The 20,773-nt window shown below is 37.3% G+C and overlaps 1 protein-coding gene across 13 annotated transcripts in view; it reads left to right on the forward strand.

The window, feature by feature from the left end:
* Positions 1-20,773, forward strand: part of Pde11 (Phosphodiesterase 11) — a 232,146-nt gene that overhangs the window by 52,995 nt on the left and 158,378 nt on the right. For 6 of the 13 annotated variants that reach the window (XM_034978572.2, XM_034978576.2, XM_034978577.2 and 3 more), the window contains exon 1: positions 16,810-17,199. The exons of 2 other annotated variants lie outside the window; for them this stretch is intronic. The gene's annotated coding sequence lies outside the window, so the exon portion shown is untranslated. Of the gene's footprint in view, positions 1-15,062; positions 15,120-16,809; positions 17,200-20,773 lie in introns of those variants that run through there. 5 more of the 13 variants (XM_069504882.1, XM_034978574.2, XM_034978581.2 and 2 more) reach the window with 2 other exon arrangements.

The raw sequence follows: 20,773 nt of genomic DNA on the forward strand, positions 1-20,773 counted from the left end.
AGGAGACCCGTTCTTTGTAGTGAGCCGGCGATGGGTTGATCATGAGAATGATGATGATGATGAAACTAATATGGCCAAAACCCTTCTTATTCTGAGAGGAGACCCGTTCTTTGTAGTGAGCCGGCGATGGGTTGATCATGAGAATGATGATGATAATGAAACTAATATGGCCAAAACCCTTCTTATTCTGAGAGGAGACCCGTTTTTTGTAGTGAGCCGGGGTTGATCATGAGAATGATGATGATGATGATGTAACTAATAGAAGTGGCGCTACGTCGTTTATTTGCCTTTTCTGATTAATGATTCAGCGCGCTAATGCACATAGTTTCCAGCTTAGTAGATAATTAACGTACAGTAGGTATTCAGAAAACCGCTTATGGTTGCTGACAGAGATGTATGTACTGATAAATTTATGTTCTCCAACACTTAAGGCACGCTTCACACTGGGCGGTAACTAGCCACAATTGAAGCCTTCACGACTAAAAACTGCAGGTAGATGTATAAGTAAATAATTTTCTTAATAGGATTCACTGCAATCGAAAGTAATAAAATGAATTAATTTAGATATTTAAAAAAAATTCTTTGTATCCCGTTGGCTTCCTGTTAAATAAATATTCTATAAAAATAAATTTTGAATTATTGTGATTTGAAAAACTTTTTTCACATCACAATAATTCGCCCACGATTTCCTTCCTGTGAATTTAGATTTTAAAAAATCCCTTGGGAACACTTTGATTTTCCGGGGCAAAAGGAATCTATGCACGAAATTTGCTACAGAGATGATAGCTCGCATCCCAGGGGCGGCCCAGTATGCGAGCTATCTTTGTACCATATTTCGTCAAAATTAGTTAAACGGATGGGCCATGAAAACATAACAAATAGACAGACACTTTTTTGCATTTATTATATATTCATTAAGACCAAAAATAGAACCTAGTATGGTAGATACCTAAATAATTTTCTCACTTCAATCGTAAATAATGAACAATTAATATTGTAAGTAGGTAGGTAGATACAGTTCGCAATCGGGGTGGGGACGCCCCGCACGGGCGGGATAGCGTGGGCGCTGGACGGGTGTGCGGGGCGTACCCCCCTCCACTACTCACCTCATACCCCGATTGCTATCTCGACCTGTCGCGTACCCTGAACACAAAAAATCTAATATACATATATGTACCTTATATTAGAGTGTTCGATTAGTCATCTGATTGCTGATTGCATAATTCGAGAAAACCCATGATATCTAAGGAAAATTCAATTACGTGTAACGTGCCCAGCCTAGGTGCGAACGTCTATGGTGATTTTGATTAATTAGTCTTGGAATTGATTACGAATACGAATAATTCTTGCTTGTTTATTTTCCAGTACATAATGACTTCAAGATAAATTAATGGACGATTTTCTTGCAAAAATTACTTATTTTATAATTTTAAAACTTGTACTTGTATGTTGATTATTTGTATCTTTCTTGGAAGGAAACGCATTTTGAATCAGTGGTAGTTATTTGACTACTAACTAGGTGATACCTGCGACTTCGTCCGCATGGATTTAGATTTTTAAAAATATATTATGATAATATTAGTAGGTATAGATGTATTTAAAAGTCTTGTGTAAAATTTTATAATACAAAAAATATAATTAATTTATTTATCTTCTGGATATAGACAATTATATTCAAAAAACTTATATTGTATTAACAAAGTTTCTTTTACGTTCTGAAGTTGAGGCATCGATGTCGTAAAGTGAAGCGCAAATTTTTTAGTAATTATTGGTAACAAAGATAAAATCGTTAGCTTATTTTATTTTAGTTTTAAGTCTTCTACTATAGGTGGTGTTTTTTTAAGTACCTATTCGATCACAACTAGTTGTGACGCTTGATTGCAGATACAGTTTAGTAAAACTATTAGGAATTCTTCATTTGAATCGAATCAGTAAGGACTTTTTTGAAAGTCAGTTAATACTTACTCACAGGCTTTATATGTCCAGCAAATTGCTAATGCGCGTTGCCGCCATTTTAGTGACGTTAGCACTAGACTGAACTTAATATTATTATTAATATTATTTTTACTAAGCAGCTTTCGCTGATGCGTCTATATCAGAAGTGCTTCGAGTTTTACAAATGTTTGTCCAATCTATTCTTGAACTGGTTAACAGAACTTGACTTGATGGTATATTTTTATTTCGGCTGACGTCAAAATTACGTCATGGTTCCAGCGCAATAGCAACTTGCGGGACTTATACAAGGAACCATAAGCTTAACTCGCTGTAATTCTCTGGAACACACTTAAACGAGTGGGGTATCTAAAATTCTAAGATATTATGTCTGGTGTTGTGTGTTGATGGTATGTATTGCTTGCTTTCCCTGCTTCTTGGGAGGGCCGGCGCAGTGCATACTGCATATCGCATCCTGCATGTTATATCATACAGATTTGTCTGTATTGGCTGATTATAACGAACTAGACGATGCCCGCGACTTCGTCCGCGTGGATTTAGGTTTTTTAAAAGTCCCCTGGGAAGTCCTTAATTTTCCGGGATAAAAGGTTTCGCATTTATTTGTGATTCGTTGTAGTTAATACATAGTTATAGAATTATTTACCATCCCATATTATGTTGGAGGTTATTTTAATTCCATGCTCGTTTAATTTAAGCCAACTAACTCGAAGCGCTCTCCGTGGTAACGCTTCTGTTTTGTTGTGGTATAATTCCAAGTGAATGACGTCTTTTACCGGCCGACTGCCGACCAAACCAAACACTCGTCCCTCAGTCAGCACTTCGAACACGCCGATAAAACCCATCCGGTTATAATATTACGATATATTTCAATACTATTCATTCTTTTGGGTATTTCGGTTTTGTATGTTTTGTTGATGGTAGGAATTATGAGCTGCCACAAGTTTATTCTTTTTCTTTGGAGGTCTGAAATGTATCACTTCAATCGTTTTTATCCATTGTGATCGCCACCAGTTTTAAAGTTCCGTGCCAATACTTGTGGCTGAAAAGCTACAACTACAGCAGTACTTTCCTGACTGGAACTAGAGTAGCTTCCGTCCGTAGATCAGTACGCTTAGTACGACATTTTATGTTTCACCAACGTTGATGGTATTCGAGTGCCGAAACAATTCCGCGTTATAGTAAACTGGATCTTCACAGCCTTGTTTTAAAGCTCAAGTTTGTCTACACATCTACAGCAAGTGCTCCAAGCGGAAACGTTGCGAAATTAATCAGTGGCATTGAATTTTTGACTTCAATTTAAGGTGCTTTAGGCCCATTTTACTTTGACGTCATTGTGTTTCGAATCTCGAATTCTAGCAACGTTGGTGAGACGTAAAATCTTATTAAGCGTATAACAGTGTATACGATATGTTTGCCAATACCTTACCAGGTTAGCATGTTTTTATCTTAGACTGCATAATCACTTATCACCAGGTGAGATCTTAACATGTAGATAATTTTTTTTAAACTTCTTATAGGTACCTTTGCCAGAGGCTCCCCGCTCCATTCGCTTTGAAGTCAGTTGGTAAAGGTCGATTTTAATCAACCTCCTAAATCCTAGATGTATGTTGATGCATCATACCAGTTTCAGCCTTAATCACACCGTTACGTACAGGTTAGCACTTAGCACAGTAAAAAACGTTATAGGTTGAATACTTAGTAGTCTGTATAAACTAATTGGAAATGAATTTGATACAGTTCAAACTCTGTGTGATTCTACCAAGAAGCCAGTGAAAATTTCTGTTGATAGAGTTAACTCGAAAGATTGGATGAATCACTAGTAATTTATATACGAATTCACGTAAGCACACCTACGTAAACTGCCAGTTTATTTTATCATTAGAATATACGCGAGCCTACCCTACCATAAGTGCCAAATATATCCTCATAAAATACACGACCGCTGACTGTTTGATGATATATTATGCGCAATAAAAATTGTGTTAATTTACCTATTGTATTAGAATTTATAGCTGTTCGGTTCATTCAAGATATCTCTTTGTTATACCAGATCATTTCTACCACGGTTATGCAAATTGTGGAGCCAGCTTCCACCTGCTGTTTCCTCAATATAGAGATGTGTCATGTGATCATCATCATCATCATCAACCAATAGACGTCCACTGCTGTACATAGGTCTCTTGTAGGGACTTCCACACGGCACGGTCTTGCGCCGCCTGGATCCAGCGGCTCCCTGCGACTCGTCTGATGTCGTCTGTCCACCTAGTGGGGGGTCTTCCCACGCTGCGTCTTCCGGTGCGAGGTCGCCATTCCAGCACCATGTGATTATGATATAGAGTTATTATTAGTTATAGTAGTTAAAGACTGTGATGAGTTATTCAAGAGGTGGTTACGAGCAAAAAATCCCATTTTTAACAGTTCCTCTGGTCCTACAGATGCTTGAGAGCGGCAGTAATGTCTTAACATACAGGATTCCACCTGGTCATCATTTAGAGAAAGCTAGTTCGTGGAAAACTATGAAACGTCAACGTTTTGCTCAGAGTATGCATCTGGTAAGAGGCAAGTAACTAAAGAAAATCAATAGGTGCCAAATAACACTCGGCGAGTGAATAATAAGAAAACCATTTCCCGAGAATACTATAAACTGGAAAAATTGAGTCACAAACATTACAAAGCTGATTTTACAGCTTCCGAGTACGTTGAGTCAATCGTTTTAAGATTTACGGATAACGATTATGTGAGATCAATGGATACTACAAAGTCTAATTCTAACATTAGCGCCCGTAAAATAGTTGTAGTTCTACATCTGAAGGTTACTGGTGTGACAAACAAAAGGAATTTACAGATATATACTAAGCCGTTAGTATGGATTACGTTGCAGCGTTTGCTTTTGAGACTCTTTAACTCAACGGCTAAACCTGATAATAGGGATGATGACTACAATTCAATTCAGCGACTTTTTATCAAACGTCAAAAAGCTTACTTAGTAAGGGAGCTTGTATGAAATACATAGATGTAACGTCATAAATGTTTGACGTCATTTGACGTACTTTTTTAGTCAAAACTTAAAACTAACAGCGGACGTGGATTTAACGAATTTTGGAAGATATTATTATTTAATATTTATTTAATAGTTCCTAAGGAATACTTTATTTTTGACATGGTCACACTCCCAATTCAGAGAGGCAATAGCGCCCAGTGACTACCCATAATGTGATTACTTGGATATCATATATTTTTGGCAAAAAAAATTATTTTTTGGTAATATTTGGTCCGTGGAAATGTCTTTTGGTTAACTTATTAAATAGTAATGGCTCATTTTGAGATAACTGAAAACACGAAATATACATGACTGGCTTGGAATAGTGATAATAAGACGGAAATCCTTCTTTTTTTTAACGCTGGGAAATGCGCCAGCCTGCTAACAAGCCAGCCAACCAACTGGAGGGAAGGTATGTGGGACTCGCCGGCCGAGAGGCGACCGGAATACCCACTAAAACCCAGCGGCATTCCTGCACTCGCCTGGCGACTGGGTCACGGAAACGCCGAAGCAAACCATCGCGTCCCATCCTCCGCCTCGTCCACTGTGCCCTCTGCTAGTCAGAGGGACACGCGGAGAAACCTCCCCCTGCCAGGTCATTAGCCATGGCTAACAATATCCCCGAAGAGTGATTATTAGCCATGTTACCGGGGTGCACCGGCCCCAATACTGCTCTAGCTCTCGGATGCCCGAAGGCATCCAAAGAGACCAGCAGCACCCAGGCACACTGGGAGGTTACCTGGCTGGCACCCCAAGACGGAAATCCTAACATTTAGTTTTGGTCTTTTAATATCTCAGGAGTCAGGAGTGACTTGGGGGCTAGCTCGCTCGAGGGTGCAAGCTCTATGAAACTAAAATAATCATGATGTATTTTTTTAAATCTAAAACTAGATCATAGGTGAGTCATAAATCACGAGAAAAAACTATTGAAAGGCTGTCAGGATCCGCATCGATCACTTGTTTGTTTGTGTTATACTCTAGAGGTCGGTCACCCAATTCCATATGCCTGGCATGAATCGCAGCGAGCGCTACGCTAAAAATACATTTGTGAATGAACGAAAACCGTCGGTTCTGAACAATCCTGAAGCAACCGTGGAAAATTTCACATCCGGCGTACGTTTGAACAACTTGCAAATGTTATATTCAAACAAAAATAATTCTTATCGCCCAGGACTCAGTGTTCAATGTACGATCTCCAAAGTCCAAATGCAGTCTACAAATAAGTTTCAGCAAATGCAATTCAGATTGGATAAACGACAGGTTGTGAGAGTGGTCTGACATGACACCATATAAATTTAATTTATCTTGGAGAATCACGTATCTATCCAAGACTTTCGAGCAGTCACTGAGACTCTTTAGCATTCACTTGTTCGAGCTTATAGTTTTACTAGCTTATGCCCGCGACTTCGTCCGCGTGGACAACACAAATTTTAACCCCTATTTAACACCATTAGGGTTACCCACCACCAGTCCAGTAGTTTGAGCTGTGCGTTGATAGATCAGTCAGTCAGTCAGTCAGTCAGTCACCTTTTCCTTTTATATATATATATATAGATTAGTGTTAATTGCAAAATTTCGCAATTCTAACTTCAAAACTGACAGAGTTTCATACAAACTTCAAACCCCTATTTTAACCCTTTAGGGGTTGAATTGAGAAAAATCCTTTCTTAGCGGATGCCTACATCATAATAGCTATCTGCATGCCGAATTTCAGCGCGATCCGTCCAGTAGTTTGAGCTGTGCATTGATAGATCAGTCAGTCAGTCAGTGAGTCACCTTTTCCTTTTATATATATAGAGATTACCAGTACCTACTTTATTAAATATCAAACTCAGCTGCAATTTCACGGACAGGGTATTAAAATTCCCACTCATTTTCTGCCTGTTTATAAATGACTAGCTTTTGTCCACGACTTCGTCCGCGTGGACTACACAGATTTCAAACCCCTACTTTATCCCCATAGGTGTGGAATTTTCAAAAATTCTTTCTTAGCAAAGGTCCACGTCTTAATAGCTATTTGCATGCTCAGTCCGATTCATCAGTTGTTTGAGCTGTACGTTAATAGATCAGTCATTCAGTCAGCTTTTCCTTTTATATATTTAGATTATTCATGAAATTGAACTGGTTGATGAATTGAAATGTGAACTCTGCGCTTTTCTTAAAATAAGTTGCAGGTGCCTTATTAACTCCTATGAGTTAATAAGCCACCTGCAACTTATTTTACTAACTTGCGATTATTCCCTAGTTACGGTCCCAAAGCTAGCCGTAGAAACAAACAATGGATTAACATAAACCAAGCAGAGAGCCAACGAACTTTAAAAGGACAATACTTAATTGTATGCATTGGCATAGTATTAACTGGAGCGAACTTTGAAGAAGGTGGCGCATGCAAAGCGCATAAATGAGGAAGGCGGAAACCCGTTTCGGTGGCGTACTCTTTAAAAACGCTAATTTAAAATCAAAGTCAAAGTCAATAGTTTTATGGATTTGCAGAAAATATAAGGCGTTAGTTGTACCTACTTTTATATTAACAGGAAGGCGAGAAAAATGTAAGTTATCCCAAATGACGTGATATTCAAATCTGTGAACGTGACAACGGCTCACTTATTGCTATTGCGGTAATGTGAGCGCCTGTTTGTTCCGGGATAGAGTATACACTATACAGATAACCGAAAGGGGCAATATCGCTATAATACACTACAGAGTCTCTCCGCTTCTAAGCACGTTACCGGAACTTTAATAGGCTTAGTGGTAGAGTAACGTTAGCTATTAGGTTTCATCTGAAATTTACCGCTGCATGTCCTCTTAGTATATAGTACAAAATGACTCCTCACGCGCCATTTTAACTCTATGGGTCAAATGTCATGTTAAAAGTACGGTTCACCTTTAAAATATGGACTAAAATCGTAAAATCGTTAATATGGCGCGTGAGGCTTTAAATTTTACGCGTTATAGGTACGTATTTTATTTACGGCTCACTTATTGCTATTGCGGTAATGTGAGCGCCTGTTTGAACGCAAATGTTGGTAATTTGGGAATAACGATTTCCTTCAATAGCCATCAGTCAAGGTTAAGACAATTTTTCCTTTTTTCCTCAGAAAAGCATAGGGAATGAAAGTTTTTTAAAACAGCTAGCTTATGCTTGCGACTTCGTCCGCGTGGACTACACAAATTTCAAACCCCTATTTCACCCCCTTAGGGGTTGAATTTTCAAAAATCCTTTTTCAGCGAATGCCTACGTCATAATAGCTATCTGCATGCCAAATTTCAGCCCGATCCGTCCAGTAGTTTGAGCTGTGCGTTGATAGATCAGTCAGTCAGTCACCTTTTCCTGTTATATATTTAGTTTAATTTATTTAATTTATTTTAGTTTTAATTTAATATTGTTTTCTTTTTTTTTAGATTTAAGTTTATTAATAGTTTATTTGTTTCCATCTTCAAGTAATTATTAAATAATAAAAATTTATTTGAAAATATATTACAAGTTTGCACTTGACTGCGATATCGCCTAATAATAGTAGTACTATAGATGTAGTAATCTCTTATCTAGAAAGCTCTTTGACTATTAATTAAACAGCTAAACACTGGAGTCAGATATGCTAATATTGCAATACAACCTATGTGCAGATTATGCGGTATGGCTTACACTACGTACTATCTGTTCCTCGCAAATTACCAGCAGCTGTGAGACCGCATAATCCACAATTTGGAGAGATATCGCAAATAGAGAAAGAGCCTGTTAGGGCCAGACGTTTGTAATTTTATAAAAGCTGAAAGTTTCTATGCGCATTGTCCCCAACACAGGTAGAAACAATTAACAATTAATTAAAGTTTAAGGGCGTCTGGTACGGGCCAGGCTATTAAGCACTACACGCATATAAGTGTCTGGCAATGCATGACATGATTTCTAATACTATTCCAAATAATTAAAAAAAAACACTTGACGGAAGATTTGAGAAAGATATGTTATCTGTTATATCTGCCAAAGCCACGATGATCCAAACTTTATAATCGCTTATCGTTTCTACTTTTGTTGGGGACAATGCGCAGAGAAACTTTTAGCTTTTATAAAATAACGAATGTCTGGCTCTCATGGGCTCTTAGTCCAAAACAAGACATTTAACAAAAAGATTACATCAGACATTGTGAGAACAATTACAGGAATTTTGTGGACTCCAGATATATTAGAGGAATTCACTAGATGAAGATCACTACCCATATTATAAATGGGAAAGCACGTGTTTGTTTGTTGGTTTATTGGTTTGTTGGTGTGTTGATTTATCTTTCAACCACGTTGTAACGGACCAACGGATCGACGTGATTTTTTGCATGGGTTGGAAAGTGACATAGGCATTTCTAATATCAATCAGTATGGATATCGGTTCAGTGAAGTTTTCATTGCACATAAAAAATAAAATGTTCATTTATATTCTGTTAAAGTAAACATTTGGTAAGTAAACCTACTCGTAAATAACCACTCCTTTACTCCTTTGCTCTGCAAAGTCGGGTTTACAGAAAACTGAAGATGAAAAGCGGCTTATATTATAGCAATCCCACAGGTACTGAATCTTGACTTTTCTATAATTTGTTTCCAATAGTCTTCGCATTCTCTACATTTAATGTTGCATGTCCCAAAAAGGTCGTCTGTTATTTATTGCCAGCTTTAGCTTGTTAAAATTTTGGTTTATGTAAGCATCACAAACAACTGTTTATGATTCATTAAAACACTGACAAAGGCCTACCCGGGCGTTGGAACAAATGGCAATAATTTGTTTAAAATATATTGTTTCCAACTGAAACTCGTAGAGCCTTGTAAACTGAGTTGCCTTGACAGACTTTATTTATTTCGGCCCCTTATTAAATCAGTTCTAGTCCAAGAGACGTACAGTACGCGGCCGAAAGTAATGTACATCGCCTTCTAGAAGGAGATAACAGATTTGCAGAGCAATGTCTCCGTCGCTGAGACCGACAAAACGTCATATACGTATGAGTGACACAGACAAAGCTCTACAAAGCCGTAATGTCATTTTAAAGGCCGATGTACATTACTTTCTGTCGCGTACTGTACGCTATTTTTATACTCTATCAGCGGAAAGAAGTTAGTATAGCGTACAAATTATATCTGAGGCAAAAATCTCAGATTGGTTGGTGACTCAAAATGCTTAGCGAGATTTTGCTTCTATCGTTTGTATGGGATTACGTAACAGATAGAGCGTTATACTAACATAGCCTCAATAGCTCAACCGGTATAGGAGTGGACTGAAAACCGAAAGGTCGACGGTTCAAATCCCGCCCGTTGCACTATTGTCGTACCTACTCCTAGCACAAGCCTGACGCTTAATTGGAGAGGAAAGGGGAATATTAGTCATTTAATATGGCTAATATTCTTTAAAAAAAAAAAAAAAAAATCAAAAATCAAAAAACTTCGTTCCGGGATAGAGTATACACTATACAGATAACCGAAAGGGGCAATATCGCTATAATACACTACAGAGTCTCTCCGCTTCTAAGCACATTACCGGAACTTTAATAGGCTTAGTGGTAGAGTAACGTTAGCTATTAGGTTTCATCTGAAAGTTACCGCTGCACGTCCTCTTAGTATATAGTACAAAATGACTCCTCACGCGCCATTTTAACTCTATGGGTCAAATGTCATGTTAAAAGTACGGTTCACCTTTAAAATAAGGACTAAAATCGTAAAATCGTTAATATGGCGCGTGAGGCTTTAAATTTTACGCGTTATAGGTACGTATTTTGGTTGCGGTGTTTTCAATAGACACCAGGTTTTTCCCACGACTAATATGTAACAGTTAATTAAAAAATTTTTACAAAAAAAATAAAAACCGACTTCGTTACACAAACACTAAAAATTGAAAAATAATTTAATTTATTACCGAATATATTATGTATACAAGAGTTAATATAGTTCCATAATAATACTTTTTGGTGCCGGTGCCAATTAGCTTTCGCGAATCGTCTAGATTTCATATTTTTATGGGACTCCACCATGGCACCTCATTAGCACCGACCCCAAAAAATATTATTATGGAACTATATTAACTCTTGTATACATAATATATTCGGTAATAAATTAAATTATTTTTCAATTTTTAGTGTTTGTGTAACGAAGTCGGTTTTTATTTTTTTTGTAAAAATTTTTTATTTCACAATTTTTAGTGGCCCCATGGAATTATGCTATTACTGGTTAAAAGTCTACTGTTTACTAAGCTATTACACTGATCGCGAGCAATTTACTCTTATCCGTTGAGGAGTTCCAGTATCTATCTTCGAAGATGTTCATCAGATCTTCACCAAATTGAAATGGGACCAACTTTGAAGTATACCCTTTCAAACAAAAAAAGAATTTTCAAAATCGGTCTAGGCGTTTTCGAGTAATCGGGGAACATACATAAAAAATAAAAAATAAAAAAAAACCTCCTCCTCCTCCTTTTTTTGAAGTCGGTTAAAAACACCGGTCAAGTGCGTGTCCGACTCGAACTTAAAGGATTCCGTACCATTGAAAAAGAAATAACACTTTAAATTTTTTTCTTCTTCAAAAATGCCTTTCTTAGCGGATGTCTACGTCATAATAGCTATCTGCATGCTGAATTTCAGCCCTATCCGTCCAGTAGTTTGAGTTGTGCGTTGATAGATCAGTCAGTCATTCAGCCAGTCAGTCAGTCATTCAGTCAGTCAGTCAGTCAGTCAGTCATTCAGTCAGTTATTCCGCTTTTCCTTTTGTATATTATAGAAGATAATTGGTGCAACATCTCCTAAAGTATTTGTGTTGGCGCCGAAAATTTATCTAATTAGCAAATATTAAATTCCCGTCAAGTTTGACGTTACAAAATAAAGCAGGGACTAAACTTTAATTATAAACATTGTAACGAAGATAGGACAGGTTTCTAATTTCAACAAGTTTTATGTTGGAAGAGTTAAAAAAGTTAGTTAAATTTAGGATATTTTTAATTCAATAGACAGCTTATAGTGAAATGGAAGCTATCTATGTACCTAATTTTGATGATCAAAATCGGATGAGCCGTGAAAAGCTAGCAGGCAGACAGACATACACACTTTCACATTTATTATAATATTAGCCTATAAGCCCCCGCTGCGCTGAGTTCGTGTTTTTTCGGATTATTCTCAAAAACTCCTGTACGGATGTTCATACGGTTTTCACCAATAAAAAGAAGGAATATCCAAGAAGGTTACAGGTAAGGGTAATTTTGCGAAAATGCTACCAATATAATATGATGATAATCCTGAATTAGGTAGGAAATTCGGAATAAAATCGTGCCCACCAGAGTCCAAAAAAAGTCATGCTGCTATAGACAGTCTGTACCGACTACCCGTGCGAAGCCGGTGCGGGTCGCTAGTTGATGATAAAATAATAATGCTCATTGGATTTACCAAATAAGTCCACGGACTTCCATTCTACTATACTACCAGGAAGGACCATTTTTTAAGATCTTGATTCTTGGGTAATTCAAAAATCCCATTGGTTTTAGTTCTGAAAAATCCAAACGAATGAGCGCCATAGAGCGGAACTGTAAATTGACCACTATAAACAGATCTATTAACTACTGTTAACAGTTTTATTGCTTTTAATAGGGCTATTAACAACTTTGTAACTCTACCTCTGTAGTGCTGCTTTAATTTTTGTAGTTCTTTAATCTGTATTAAGTTTTAGTCAGTTAGCTTTACCTTTTATACATAAAGTCAGTTAGCTTTACCTTTTATACATACAGAATCTGTATGTATAAAAGGTAAAGCTAACTGACTAATCTATCAACGCATAGCTCAAACTACTGGACAGATCGGGCTGAAAGGCATGCACTTAGCTGTTATGACGTAGACATTCGCTAAGAAAGGATTTTTGAAAATTCAATCCCTAAGAGGGTAAAATAGGGGGGTGTAAATTTGTGTAGTCCACTCGGACGAAAATTTGCAACTTCACCCACCTTTTAAAAGAATTTCATTTAAATTTAAGAAGCCAAGCTGAAAAAGTGCCGCTAAATTTTGACCAAAATCCTATCTTACCTATGAAAAATGGTTGAAATAAATTTCCGCTGATATAAATCACAGGAATGGTCATTAAAATCTCGGAAACTTGTCATAATTTTTTAACGTTTTCATCAAGGGTCATTGATCATACGTTTCAGCTTGAAGTGAGTAGACGGGGAGAAGGGCATAGGCTACTTTTATCCCGTAAAATTAAATAGTTCCCACAGGATCTTTAAACACCCAAATCCACGCGAACGATTTTGCGGGCATCATCTAGTGCTTAATAAAAAGCAATGATGAGGTCTAGATAGAGCGCGCTTGATGCCTAGAAGATGCCTCGAAGCTCTTAATGGGGACCCAGCTACTCTAATGGACCCAGCTAAGCTAATGAGTCACTTTGACCTTCCCGTCCCGTAATTCAACGAATCGCATGCTCAAATTGTGTAGTTTGATACTAATCTAGGACCAATTGTATACCGGACTTTCCATGGTTATTCATATATGATATATTTTATCCTATTTATCGTGAATGGGTATATCATAATATAATAACCGTTGTCACGAATTCATTGAACAGCTTAAACTCCGGCATTGGATCGCTAATCTCGCACCCGCCGGCTTTCCCATGATTATTCATTACGATACGGAACACTTATGATTTATGCTACATACCTATATCTTAACCGTATCTTCTTTGAATCTCCGTCCAATTCGTGACAAGGATTATTTAATAGTTGTCATGAATTCAATGCTTGATTTCACGCCCATCTATGTGTCGGAGCTTTCATAATTGTTCATGTTTTATTCATCGAGATACTGAGCACACTTTGTACTTCTTTGTTATCTTTCTTTCTACTCTGAACTCACGGGAATGATCCATACTTCCATACTAATATTATAAATGCGAAAGTGTGTCTGTCTGTCTGTCTGTCTTTCATGATTATTCATGCTTCATTCATGCAGAACACACGTATGACGTATGCCATGTTCTTTATACTGGACCATATCTCCGGATAGGGATCAATTCATGTTGGCAAAGACTCCGGCTGAATGATAAACGGTTCAAGCATTGCCAACAACGTGAATTTGTTCGTGTTTCTCATCTGGAATTTGGCTGGAATCCTGATGCGGTAGAATTTGTTAAAAATATGCCTATAAATATAGCTGCAATATGTTCCAATTTTAGTGTTCCATTTAAATGTTGTAATTATAGGTCAATGAAAACTTTCAGCACTCTGAAACTATAGAGTTGTTCTAGTTTTTATCACAACGTCCTACTCTCTACTTCTTCCCCTATTTATATTCTAACCATTTTATTCATTATTCTGCACATATTATTTGTAAAGTTTTAAACTACAAATGTAACTAGGTATACATTCTTGCGTCAAAAGTAGTTGTGTATTACATAATATTACTAGTTTTTGCCCGTGACTTCATCCGCGTGGACTAAAAAGATTTCAAACCCCTATTTTACCCCCTTAGGGGTTGAATTTCCAAAAAAACATTTCTTCGTGGATGTTTACGTCATAATAGCTATCTGCATGCCATATTTCAGCCCGATACGTCCAGTAGTTTGAGCCGTGCGTTGATAGATCAGTCAGTCAGTCAGTCAGTCAGTGAGCTTTTTCCTTTTATATATTTAGAAGATCATTTTATCAGTCTTGTAAACAGTTGTCTGATACCGATGTCGTTATTTGAGAGCCTCGAACCCTCAAGGGACACAGATAAAGGAGCAATCAAGGTATCGAAGTCGAATAAAACCGATAGAAACATTTTTGTTTCTATCGGTTTTATACGAAGTTTACGGAACCTATCGGGGAAAGTTTACAAGGAACACGTGGATTTCTAGAATCTCTTCAAGTGCAAAATACAAACAATTTTATGTAACGTTATTGTCTACTTTCAACAATAGTTTCGTCAATCTTTGGTTTTCAAACACATTGATGTTTTTGGACATTGTTTACTGCTAGTTTCCAGGCTATTTTACAAAAAAACTTGCCTTCGTCACATTATTTCTGCCGTTGATTTTGTGTTTTATTTGTTTGCATTATAAATTTTCCGATAGTGTTTTTCATTTCAGGTAATTTCCACACGGTGCGGAAATTCGATGGATTTCATTCAAGTGAGTTTTTTTCTATTTTCTTTATTATAGTTTTTTTACTTTATGTGTACAGGAAAAGAAACGCATTTACATAAAAAATTTGAAAATATTTGCTCGCAGTTATTCGTCGTGACTGCTTTTGGAGTGGTCGCGACTATTCGAGCAGTCTCGGGTGTGACTACTAAAGTTGCAGCTTCAAGTGGACAGTTATGAATCATGACTGCTTCAAGTCTTTATATGACTTGTTATTTGCATGATATGCCCGATGTGTAATGAAATTCTGGCCGTCCTAGACTGATATCTTTTAGTCCTAGAAACTTAGAACTTAAGCTAGATTTCTCATTTCACGAATCCAGGATGTCCACGTAGTGTCTATAGTCTGCACTACACCAAAAAGCGCATCCATATTTTCTGAATAAGTTAATTGCTTGGTTACTAGAATTTATACGTTTAGTTGTGTTGCTTACAAGAACACCTATAAAACATTTTATGTACGCGGCAGATGTTATTTTATTACTCTGAACGGGTATCAAGATTCTTCAAGCTATAAAATAATCAAAACCCGTGAGATTTCGTTGTGGTTCTGTTTTTGTCCGGGAACAGAGAAAACACTGCTTCAAGGTCTGCTTTATAAACCTTAATACAACCGATATGTTAAAATTCTTAAAGGAGACCTTGGACCAAGCTTGGAATACAGCATATTATGTAATATATAATTTTGCTATCTTCTTTTAATCTCTTCGACCCGTGCTATTGTATACCTACTACAAAGTGACTTCGATGAGCTTTAGCTATAGGCTTTTTTGAAAGCCCGTGTTCTTCCATTTGATCTTTTATCATAAAAGGGAAGTATGTAAAGAATTAGTAAAACTTACCACAGTCATTCCTTCTGAAAAATGTAATCAGTGACTCTTTTAAAAGATCGGTGGATATATTATTTCTTAAATATTGATATAATATATCAATACATACTGATTGATGATTGCTAGTGTAAATCTGTGGTAGCAATAATTTTTTATTCGGCAACCTGATTGCTCTGCCTTTGTTGATGTATAATTTCATGTGTATGTATGTATGTTTTGGTGATAATTTATTAGATCTTAGCTAGAACTTGATCGAAACCTTGAAATACGTGATAATTTTAGATTTCTCATCGCTTATGTCTGTCTATGTCTAGGGTTCGTAAATATAAAAGCTTCAGAAAAAGTTGTCAATGAATATAGGTGAAATTGTTTGTTTTCTTACTTGATTCGAGTCTGAGTAGGTTCAGTGTGGTAGGCGACATGACTCTGTAATGACAATAATGACTTCAGAAAGAAACTTTTTGCGTATAAAGTAAATAATATCACGTCCATTAGGTAAGCCGGCGTCTTTTCGGACATCTATTGGTCGTTAATATAAAGTTGGGACTCTACCGACATCTCTTATGTTTGCATTAACTTTTAAAGATTTATTAGGTTCATTAGATTTTGATAACAACAGCTGCCTACTATCTGCATCGTGTCTGGGTCGAACATAAGTTCGTGTCGGCAGGAAAACGGGATATGTTTAGTGCAGTTGCATCGTGGTGTTGTGTTTTTAAGCTGTTTATCAGTTTCTGGCAATGTGTGTGTGGAGTGTGGAGTCGCGGGCACGATCTCTGTGTGTCGGACGCTGGTGTGCGCGCACTGAGTCTGTGTGGGTGCTCTTCTGACGTGCGGTGCGGAGCGGTCGGAGGCGCCGCCAGTTGAGTTCGAAGCGTCGCGGGGCTGTCGCGTAGTCGCCGCGTTGAGCCCTGTCTCTCGATCACAACTTTGTGTACTGGAAACTTTTGAACACAAATTTCGCCAAGTTACCCGATCGGCGCGTACATTGCCACCCTTGCTGTGTTTCGTACGAAGTGTCCGAACGTTTCTACATGCACAGTCGCGCGTGTTTCACAGTCCGTCGGTCTATTTTTGAATATTCACTAAACGCTTCGCTGCGAAGTTTTCGAAACGCAGCCCGCCAGCCGGGTGAACGGCCGCTGCGTGCAGCGCCTGCATCACATCTCTAGTGTTTTTGTTGACGGATAACATTTGTGTGATTAAACTCATCCGTAGGAACCGTGACACGTTTATCTGTAAGTATAACCTCGGTTAATTTGCTTTGATACTAGCTGTATAAACTTTGAGCGAATAAGATTCACTCTTGATTATCCCACGTAACTTCGAAACTCAAACAAAAGCAAGCTGATTTCGACTCTGTAACCATGTCTATTGCAAGCATGTGAGCGAGATAACATTATGCTACGTGCGGTACGTGCGTATAGTTATACGTATGTACTGCGATGTATGCGTACTTGAAGCGACTGTATGTGTACAAACCATTGTATGTATCATCTTGTGTTGTACCTACTTACTGTGACTTTAAATAATAATTGTAAACCTATTCGAGGATTTTATTGTATTCTAAACTCGGTAAGAATTTTGCGTTGTAATTATTAGTGACTCTACATAAGATAATTTAATTCCAACTATAGGTTGGTAGGTAATTACTTACTGATGATTTGTAGTTTAAGTAATGATAATGAAGTAGGTACCTACTTAATTTTATTTGCATAAAAAGCGGTTCAAGGTTGTTAGTGGTGTAGACCGTACAAATGTAGTAACTAATTTTTATAGTAAGTAGGTATATTAAACAATAGCTGAATGATGTCGGTTCGTACATCACGTCGTCGGATATCGTACGGGTATCGTACGTCGTTAGTTCGTCCGTCGTCGGTCTGTTCGTTTTCCAATAAATGATCAATTTCTCTGTTGTGCATGTGAGCGGTAAAGCTAGGTCTGCCAGGCGTCCCGATAAAGCCGGACATAGGTAGGCTTTTTGATTGCGTGTCCGGCCAAAATAAACGGTGTCCGGCTTGTCCGGCTTTTGCTAGGCTTTTTACATTTCGCAAACGAGCGTGGCTTGATTTTACATACAATTTTTTTGTCGTACCTATTAATACTAAGACACAAAATACTCAATTATGTAGGGTGTCCGGCCTTTCTACCTAAATGTCCGGACAAACTGGCTCGTCTGTCCCTCTATTAGGTTTAGCGACCTGGCAACCCTAGGTAAAGCATACCTACCTAGATTCTTCATAGACTGATGTCGGTCGCGCATATTACCTACCTAACTAGGTATTGGTAGTGCGACATCGTCAGCGTTGTCAACGTCGCGTCGCAGGGACCTTCTATAGGACCTATACTCTATCCACGGAAAGAAGTTAGTATAGCGCTGTCGCGTGTCGTGAGTCGTCGTCGCGCGTCGCGGTTTCTTACCGCAGTCTACCTTTCGAAGCCACAGGGTTATATGTCTGTGAAAAAACATACAAAAAACAGACATTTCAATTTAGAACCTCCTCCTTTTTTGAAGTCGTTTAAAAATATGCTATGCCTGGTTAAAACCCTACTGTTTACGAAGCTATTACACTGATCGCGAGCAATTTTACTCTTATCCATTGAGGAGTTCCGTTCTCCATATCTCCGAAGATATTCATCAGATCTTTACCAAATTAAAATGGGACCACCTCTAAAGTATGTCCTACAAAACAAAAAAGAATCATCAAAATCGGTTCATAATTGACGGAGTTTTAGTATTATTATTATTATTATTTCGGGATAAAAAGTATCCTATGTCACTCTCCAGGTCGTTATCTTTACCCATGCAAAAATCACGTCCACCCGTCGCTCCGTTGCCACGTGATTGAAGGACAAACCAACAAAAACACACTTTCGCATTTATAATATGGTTAATGATGGGTAGTGAGTGTAATATACTTACAGCCGTACTCAGAGGCCCTTAGTCGTTACTTAAGACATTCCTTTCCTTATCCATACTAATTCATGCCTTAAGTAACTATTACGCGACTCTGAGTGCGGCCGTTATAGCCAGTTGCACATAAGTGTGTTTAAATTGCACGTTACGGTTCCCTTTAAACTTTGACCACCAAAACAACTTGATTTAAAGTCCAAGGTACCATAACTCGAATTAATTTCGAGTTCTAATCTAGTGGCATCTATTAAAACATAGTTTAAGAAAGCATAGATTAATTATTGGTTTCGCTATTGCAAAGTTTTGACAAAAGTTTTTGCAGGGAAAATTCGAGCAAGCTTCATCTCACAGGCAGGGAAAAGTGTAGTTAATGATTTTATTTCTATTTGATAGGTACTTGTCTAAAGTTATTAATATTATTAGTATTAATTGTTGAACTTGAGGCCTTTGATTTGCACGTTATTTGTAAATTTGAAGTAATTATTAAAGTTCTGAAGCTGAGACAGAAAGACAAAGTCAAAGCCAGTTCAGTAGGTATAGACTCTGAGACCTCGTTTCGCTCGGTCTATAATACATAGGTAATTTATGTTCAATTATTGGTCAACCATAAAATCTCTACATAGTATAAAATAAAGTCGCTTCCCGATGTCTGTATGTATGAACGCGTAGATCTTTTAAACTACGCAACGGATTTTAATGCGATTTTCACCAATAGATAGAGTGATTCAAGAGGAAGGTTTATAGCTATAGTGTAATTCTCAAAAAATTAGAGATCCCTAGAGAAATTGAAATAATGTGAATTAGGTCGGAAAAAATTCTCTCATTTGAGAGTTTCCCAGGCAATGACACCACATTAGTATCTACATTACCCCCATGCGAAGCCGGGGCGGGTCGCTAGTGTTCAATACACATGTTTGTACCTATTCAATGTATAATGAGTAATGGAGACCCTATCTTCGAGGTCAGCTTGGTCAAGATATACTTATTATAATGTATCAGCTTTTTGTATGAATGAATTATTTATCTCTGAATGTGATATTATTATGAGTAATAAATAAAATCATACTTAATTCAATATTTTAAAATATTTCTTTATGTACACAATATAGTATGTATTTTACTTTTGAATAATTTTATTTGAGTAAAAAAAGTACCTACCTAAGTACCTAATCTAATTTAATGTGAGTACGTAGGTAGGTGACCTACGTACTCACATTAAATTAGATTTTTGGTGCTTGAAACAATCTGTTTCCAAAATTAAAGAAATTTAATTTTTTATTTACGTAAAGCTGTGATAGCCTAGTGGTTAGGACGTCCGCCTTCTAATCGGAGGACGGCGGTTCGATCCCGGGCACGCCCTCTAACTTTTCGAAGCTATGTGCGTTTTAAGTAATTAAAATATCACTTGCTTTAACGGTGAAGGAAAACATCGTGAGGAAACCTGCATACCTGAGAGTTCTCCATAATGTTCTCAAAAGTGTGTGAAGACCTATCCGCACATGGCCAGCGTGGTAGACTATGGCCAAACCCTTCTCACTCTGAGAGGAGACCTTTGCTCTGCAGTGAGCGCGGCGATTGGGTTGATCAATGATCATGATGATGAAATTTTTACTTGATTATTTTACTTTTAGAATTACGTTTAAATACATACATATTAGGAAACCGAAGCGATCGTAAAAATGTGTTTTTGGTCATCAAAAAATTTATTGTCCATTTCTGTCAAATTTTTAATGAATAGATTTTCAAAATTTAGCAATTTATAAGATACCGCTTTAATTTTTTCATTATTTATGGAAATGTTTAAGAATAAATTAAGAAGTATTTACTTAAGCAATTTTATCACCCACTCTAGTTTGAAATTAAAATTAATTAGTAACTTGATGTTTACTTAAAAATGT

Source organism: Maniola hyperantus, chromosome 19 (genome assembly GCF_902806685.2).
Source record: "Maniola hyperantus chromosome 19, iAphHyp1.2, whole genome shotgun sequence".
NCBI lineage: Eukaryota > Metazoa > Arthropoda > Insecta > Lepidoptera > Nymphalidae > Maniola > Maniola hyperantus.